Source organism: Ictidomys tridecemlineatus, chromosome 2, assembly GCF_052094955.1.
Source record: "Ictidomys tridecemlineatus isolate mIctTri1 chromosome 2, mIctTri1.hap1, whole genome shotgun sequence".
Classification (NCBI taxonomy): Eukaryota; Metazoa; Chordata; class Mammalia; order Rodentia; family Sciuridae; genus Ictidomys; species Ictidomys tridecemlineatus.
Window position 1 is genome coordinate 77234510 of NC_135478.1, and position 8184 is coordinate 77242693.

Sequence of the window (8184 nt, forward strand, 5' to 3'; positions counted from 1 at the left end):
AGTGTCATGGGTCTTTTGAGATGCATCAGCTTTTTTTTTTAATGAGAAAAAAAAAAACAAAAAGGGGTACATCTGAGATCTCCAGAACAGTAAGATTCACCAAGCTATCACATACAACCTGAACAAAAACCCAAGCTACAAGTACAAACTGCACAGCTACATTCTCAGTTGCCAGATTGCAGAGCAGCATCATCACATAATACAGCTCCACTGAGAAATCAGCCTAATGAACAAATACAGAAACACAGAGATGCATAAAGAAGACCAACATCTGGGAATCCCTGCTTCCTTCAAGAGGTTTCAGGTCTGCCCTCAAGAGGAAATCCTGCTATGGGAATTTCTGAATGGGAAGAATTTGCACTTGGCTGTGGACCATTAGCCAACCTGCATCCCTCCCTTCCAAGGAGAATGGACTCAGCCTAGATGGAAGCCTTGGATGACATCTTCATGTAGGTAGTGGAAATGATCAAGGCCATCATCAAGACCCGGGAAATCATCATGGACTTAAAGGAGATACATTGTGGCTATCATCCTGTGGTGAATCCCATGTATAGGGCAGAGTACATTCTGAACCTTCTGCTTCTATGCAGGAAGTATAAAGGCAAGAAGATGACAGTTCCTATGAGGAGGCATGCATACCTACAGCAGATTTTCAGCAAGATCCAGTTTGTGGAGCATGAAGAACTGGAGACTCAGGAGCTGGCCAGCAGAATCAACCAGAAGTCTGGATACCTATACTTCCTCTCCAATTCCCTGAAGAAGCTTGTTCCTTTCCAGTTCCCTGGATCCATGAACAAAAGCAAAGAGCCCAAAGATGAAAATGTCATATATTGATGCCATTGTCTGGACGTTCTGACATGTTTGTGAGGTTTCTGGGAAACTTGGGGAAGACATGTCCCACCCTAAATCATCATGCCAAATTGGTTGTACTAGGTTTTAATTCTAACTCCAACCCTGATAAGGCCAAACTAGTGGAACTGATGAGATTATAGCAGTAAGTACCCTAAAGGTGTTATGAAGATTTTGCCTGTATCTGTTGAATTTTAAATTGTTGTGGCCCTCAGAGTGGGATCTTGCCATTTCATAACAAATATTTTCACTCTTCTGTGAAGTTGACCTGGTGTTTACTATGGAACTCCTGCAACAGTGTGGAGCCAATGGAGTTTGGGGCCAATAAACACATTCCCCACTCATCTTTAGACAGTATGATTAAAAGATTATTCATGGCGGGAAAGTTACCAGGGACAACCATTTTTCCTTTTACTCAAAAACTGGCTTCTGGAGAAACCATGGGTTTGGCATGAGTTGTACTTATAAGGGACATCTTGTCCAAGTGGGTGGCAATTTCCATCCATGGCGAGGGCTGAAGGATGTGGACATCTTCAACAGTGTTCTCAAGCAGGTTAGAAGATGTTCAGAAGCCAGAAAGCAGGTGCAGTGCATGTCCAATGCCCTCCTGTCTGTCATGACCCCAATCTGGATCCCAAACAATACAAAATGTGCTTGGGTTCCAAAGCATCATCACATGGTCCCATGTAGTAGTTAGCTGAAATGTGACTGGAGAAAAGATGGAAATTGTTAAAATGATGAAAAAGCCAGCCTAATGACTAGCTCTGCTGAACAAAACATTCTTTAGTTAAATATTTTTCAAAAAAAAAATTGTAAGATCAGCTTTAGAAGTCCATGCAGGGATATAATTTCTAAGTGAGTTTTTACATAGGACTCATTTAACATTGAGCTTTGTGAACAAAATTGTGGTTAGTGTTTGCCTTTGAATGCATCTTCCTTTGAACATTATGTTGCAGACCATGTTAATTCTGATTTGAAAGGTCTTTGGTATTTTTTTTATTTCCTTTCAGGCCTTTTCTCTACAGTCCTATGGCAAAAAAACATAAACATTCTCGTGAAGTATTATTGTAACAAAAAACAAAACAAAACACTGTAACATTCTGTTTTGTTAACAATGCAGTTTCTAACTTTTTTTAACAAGTTTTTTTAAAGCCATCTCAAGTTCTTGAGCTGGAAGTTGAGCAGTGAGTGCAGGCAGAAAGGTCACTGATTTGCAGTCTGGTATTATGGCAGTGTTGAGATGGTGAAACCTTCAAGATCTGGGGCTTGTGGAAGGTCTCCAGTCATAGATGGTGTGCCCTTCAAGGGGATTATGGAGTCGCTGTTTCCCTCTCTTTTCCTCTTTTCTTTACCACCATGCAGTGGGCACATCCTCTCTACCATGTGCTGCCCAACGTGGTCGACTTCCTTACTTCAGGACCAAAGTGATGGAGTCAACTGATCATGGACCAAAATGTCCACACCTGACAGGAAGAAGAGATATTTTATCCATGCAAGTTGATTATTTCTGGTGTTTGTAAGAATGATAGAAAGCTATCACTGCAGGAATGCAGAACGAGTAGCATATACATATATCCCTCCTCCTGTAACCAATCCTGCAGCCTTCTACCTGATGTCCAGCTGCCCCCATGAAGAAGAGCTTCAACACTTTCTGGCTCTCGGCTCCACATCACTGGTCTCTGCTGCCCCATATTGGACTTTCCATGTCAGGTTGCACTCTAAGCACTTGGATGGAGAGATTGAAGTTAAGGAATTAAAATTGCCCCCCCTCCCCCGCAAAAAAAAAAAAAAACCAGCATCCAGTTTCAGTCTGGCTTCGTCCCAGGTGCTTTAAAATGTCTGGCCCTCCCAGGTCTTGGCTGGTACTGGTCAAGTCCCAGGACGCAGACTTTATACAAAGTTGCTGGGTGTCTTAGGCAAGAAAAACTCCCTCTCCCTTCCTACATGGATTCATCAATAGAAGGAACTAGAATATCCATGTCAGGTCAGTGAGTGTGTGTTACCATATTCTACTAGGGCAGAAGAGTCTTCCAATTCCTAGGGAAAGCTGGGGTAGGGGATGCTCTCCTCCCCAAATATTACCAGAGGAGGCAACGTTCTTAAGATCTTGGAGGCCTCTCTAATGGGGCTTGAATACACAGAGCTAGCCCCAAACTGAGAATTCAGAGGCTCAGAACCATTCTTATGTTCCCAGAACAATACTGTCATCCTCTGCCTCAGAATCCCCAATTCCCCACTCTACAGTGGGGCAATGACATGACATGAGAAGAACCATAGTGGGTGGCATGGAGCAGGAAGCTGAGGACACCTGGGCCTGGGAAGGACGAGCACCCTATACTCACAGGGAGTCACTGAGGCCTGTGAGTAAAGGAAGCAGCAGGAAGCTAGGGCAAGTCCTTCTGACAGAGGAGAAACTACAAGGGCATACCTACATGTTTAACCCAAGAGAGAAAATCCAGGCCCCATGAACATTGAAAAAAGGGCCAGCTAGACCAAAACTCCTCTGTCACTGCCAGAATTCAGCTCTCAGTGTATGTCAGTATGGAGCAGGGAGTGCGAGGGCCTCTAGAGCTGCAGCTGCAACAGCTGGGGAGGTCCCCTGCCAAGCCCCCTGAGGATTTCCAGGATCCAGCCAACCCCAAATTTCTGAATTTCTGAGTGTGTCCACCATGTGAGGATGTGGTGTGTGGTGAGACATCTGCTGCAGGTGCAGGAGATGGTGGCGGGAGGGGAGCTGAGGCTGGGCATTGGTATAGCTGGGATGCTATGTTTAGGCACAGTCTCTTTTTTTCTCCCTGAGACCTGGGACAGTTCCTAGGGGGAACCACAGCTTCTGGGTCCTGAGTAGTGGGAGAGTCATGCCCATATGGGGGTGCTGTGGAAGGAGAAGCTGTAGCCCAGACTCCTAAGATGGAACCTGCCACCAGTCCCCAGAATGTGTGGAGTCCAAGGCCAGAGGCAGGAGTGAGACATGCACCCCAACAGGAGAGAAGCAGAACTGTCTCAGGGAACTCCCAGGGGCTCCCCCCTGAACCCAGCATGATATCTTTTATGCCATCTTTTTCATCTACAAGGTCATTGACATGTGGGGTTTATTAGCCTTCAGCATCAGGCCTGGCCCTCAGAAAAGGAAGAAAGAACATTGTGGAATGGAAAGATCCAGCCTAGAGATAAGGACAGGTGATCTTATGAGTTGAGGGAAATCATTCAGTCATGATCACCATCCTTGACCTTATCTCATTCTTCCTTCTCATCATGATCATCATTGAGTCATTTGACAGTTATTTGAGATAGAATGATAAAAATTCATCATCTATATTGGGGCTTTCTGGGGGTGGAGAAGACACTAGTAATAATTATGTGAGTTCAACAGGCACAAATTAGGAAGGTCTGAGGAAACCCGGGATCTAGGCCTAGAGCCGTTCTTCATAGAGCTGCTCTGGTCTAGAGTGGTTCTGTGGAACTATTGCCCTAACAGATTAGGTTTCAGATTCGAAGTAACTAGGCAGGTATTCAGGAAAAGTCATCCAATCTCATGTGTCTGAGGATCCAGGTTGATTTGGAACTGTTCCTCATGCATATCTCATTGAGGAGCCTCAAGAGGGAGCATTGATTCAAGGCCAAGACATGTGGCTTCTTCAGAGCCATGGAAACCCATCCTGAATGGGGGATGAAGTCTGGGGTTTCTGTGAGATCTCAAGGATTCAGACAGCAGCAGGGAAATGCTCTGGAAATGAGGTGTGAGACAGGAAAACTGGCCCAGGAGTGATAGAGACCCTGGTGAAGAAGCTGATGTGTCAGGAAGAAAGGGCAAAGTCCATTAACATTATGCTGTCATTAAATGTCAGTGAGCAGTACAGTGGACAGTGCCTATGTCATCCATACTTCTAGAAGTTCACATTTCTAGTTGGCTTGAAAACTTTGTTTTGGACCTGTGTGTTGGGAAGTACATGCTGGGGGCCATGAGTACTGTGGGATGAAGGATATGGGTGTCTCCTGTCCAGACCTGGAGGAGGATATTCTCCTGGTGCCTTTGCAGATCTCACAGGGGGGTTGGGGCAGATGAGATTGTCACCCAGCTCAACTCAGCAGGAGCTGCTGGCTCTGCTTCTCCCTTCCCTAGGGACCCCAAACAGCCATTTGCTTCCCGTCTCCCAGGCCAGAGCAGCCACTTCATTGTCCCTCTTCTACAGCCCCAGAGTCTGCTCCCTAGGGCTCCCCAACAACCACTCATGCCATTCTGGGCTATGACTTTTGCTGTAGAGGAAGCCAGTCTCCCTCCCTCTTCTGACTCTGTGAATTTTGTCTCACCCCATGGTCATCAGCTACTGGATGCTGACATTCTTCCTTGTACATTGAAGGGCTTTCCTAGCATAGACCTGCCCTGTGTGGTGGGGCTGTTACTCCCTAGAAAAAATATAGGTCTGGGTTGGGCACAGAGATGGGAGCAGATGCATGGGATTAGGTCTGGATCCGCTGCCTTTGGGCTATGTAGAACCTGGGTAGACTGTGTATGTCTCTGAGTTCATCTGTGAAATGGGCAATCATAGCCCCCACATCTCAGAGTCACTGGAGGGTCAATGAGGTATTGTGACTTGCCCTAAGTGGCCCATGGCTGGCAGATGAGTCATCTCATACATGCTTCTGTTTGTTAAATTCATCTCAAGATTATGGGGAGATTCCTTTCCTGTATCTGACATTCCCTGGTCTGCCTGAATGGTGTTGACCTCCAGGAACTTGAGGAGGGGAGAAGTAGTAAATTCCAAATTGTCCCCTAGCAGCTTGTGAATTCCTCCAGGGCAGGTGGTCCTCATGTCTCTCCACCCAGCACTTGGTCTATTTTACATCTATGCTCACTCAGGGCTTGTTAAATGAATGTGTGAGTGAACTAATGATTAAATGACAAGGAGTCACAGGGATGAGGATATGTGGAAAGAGCCTGGGGATAGGTCACCCCACAATTCACTGTGACCCTGACTGGATCATTCACTTATTGTTGGAGCCTCCATCCTCTCATCTCAGAAATAGGCACACAAATATCTTGTTTAGTTTGCTTTGTGGATCCATTGAGCCAGGGTAGACAGAAGAATCCAGGTCCTCCAACTCCACAGAACCACAAACCTTTATATGCTCAGAGTCTTCTCTTGGCCTTGTATAGGCACAGCCTGCCTAGGAGGGAGAGTGACCCAACATACATGTGGTCTTTAACACCTATGCCACCTAAGCTGGCTTGGCCCTTACAGTCAGGCATGGGGGAAGACGTAGTCAGCTTGGGTTGCCCTTGGGCTAATGAACCCAGGTGCTCACCATCTGTGTAGCTGTGGGACTCACACGACCTGTCTTCACTCTTGGAACCTCTGTCTCCTCATTCACAAGGTGTGGGAGTATGGACATCTGCCTCCAAGGTGGTCTGAATCACAAAATATAAAACATGTCAGATACCAGCTCAGCATTTCCCTGAAAGCAACCCTCAGCCAAGGTCACTCTGTTGACAGATGGTGGCAGGTGGCATCATATCTGCACAGAACTGGGAGCAATGTTACAGTGAAACAGCAAACATGGAGGGCTCAGTAAGGTCCAGTCCAGAACCCAGCTGAACCTCTGAGGGACAGGCTGCTAGAGACACAGCCCTTGTCACAGGGTTCCTGCCTCCAGTAGGGACTCAGAATGAATGGTAACCCAATCCTGGGGCAGGGCTGCCACCAGGAAAGCCAAATTACAGCTTGCAGCAGCCTTCAAGCCCCAGCAAGGCTAAGGATTGAACAGGCAAAGAAGCAAAAGGCCCAGAGTACACAGGGAGCCAGTTCCCAATAGTCCTGACAGGGCAGCACCAGCATAGAGGACCAGACAGAGGGGCTCAGAAGGGTGAGGAGATTCAAAGTGGTGAGAGTGACATGGAGTGTTCAGGGCCAAGAACAACAGAGGAGGACAGTGAGAGGATCCTTGAATCAAGCCACTTGAAGGTCATCAGTGCCATGGGAAGTGTACAGAGAGGACATGATTCTGGGCTTAACTTGGAAAGGGAGGACATGGAGTCCAGGAGTCCTTAGAGACACGCTGATAATGGTAGGGGCAGGAAAGTGACAGCCCAGTGATCTACTTCTGACAAATCACTCAGAGTCTCTGGGCCATGGTGTCTCCATTGTAGACTGAAGATCCTCATAAGATCTTCCTCCAAGAGCATCTTGGTGACAGAGAAGCAGACCAGGGGGTCATGGGAAGAAAACGTCTCAGCGATATGACTGAAATCCTAGTCCCTTCCCTGTGATCCTAGACAAAGTAGGGACTGTGGAAGACCAGACATGTGGGCAGGGTTGAGTCTGGGTGGTCCCAGAAATACCCAGATTGGGGATGGAAAGAGTTAGAAAGGGAGAGAAATTGGGGAGATGTCTTCCCAGATCTCCATGGAATTAGGATCAAAGCTGAGCTTGAGACTGAATGAGGGGCCCTAAGAATATTAATTCCTAATCCTGGAACCTGTGAATATATTACGGTGTGTAACAAAAGGGACCTTACCCAGGGAATGATGTTAAGGGGCCTGAGATGGAGGATTATGCTAATTTATCTGGGTGGTCCAAGGTAATGGAAAGAGAGAGGTGGGAGGTCAGAATAAGAGAAGGAATGTGGGAATGGAAGGAGATGAAAGAGAGAGAGAGAGAGAGAGAGAGAGAGAGAGAGAGAGAGAGAGAGAGAGAGAGAGAGAAGGGGAATGGAGAGAAGAGAAGAGGGATGAGGGAGAGAGAAGAGAAGAGAAGGAGAGAGGGGAGAGGGGAAGAGAAAGCCAGAAAGAGAGATTTGTAGGTGCTGCAGAGCTGGCTTTGAAACTGGAGGAAGGGATAGGAGTCCAGGGATGTGGTATCCTCTAGGAGCTGGAAAACGTAAGGCAATGGTCTCTTCCTTAGTCCCTCGAAGGAGCCTGGCCTCCCAACACCTTGGTTCTAATCCCCAGGAAGCATTTTGGACTTCTGACCTCCAGACCTGTGAGAGAATAAATGCATGTTGTTTTGAGCCACTGTATAGCAGTGATCTATTTCAGCAGCCACAGAAAACTCCCAGAGGAGCGGGGTACTGATTGTGGCCCCTCCACTGCCCCTGTCCATGATGACAGAGGCATGATCCTAGGCCCTGAGCCCAACCCTGCCTACTTCCATGGTAGAGTAAAGAGACTGGAGCTCAGGTACTGCATGAGCAGGTAGGGGGCTGGGCCACAGACTCACCATTCCTTCATGGTCAGAGAGTGGCTGGATATCCAACCCTGCTAGTCACTGCCTCATGGAGAAAGTCCCAATACAGGACCTAGTTTTCCTGCTGATGTCCACAATTGAATGAAATACT

The 8184-nt window shown here is 47.1% G+C and overlaps 1 pseudogene; it reads left to right on the forward strand.

Annotated features, from left to right (window-relative positions):
- Nucleotides 1–14: 14 nt before the first annotated feature.
- Nucleotides 15–6446, forward strand: LOC144368235 (chondroitin sulfate synthase 1 pseudogene; annotated as a pseudogene).
- The last annotated feature ends 1738 nt before the right edge of the window (nt 6447–8184 follow it).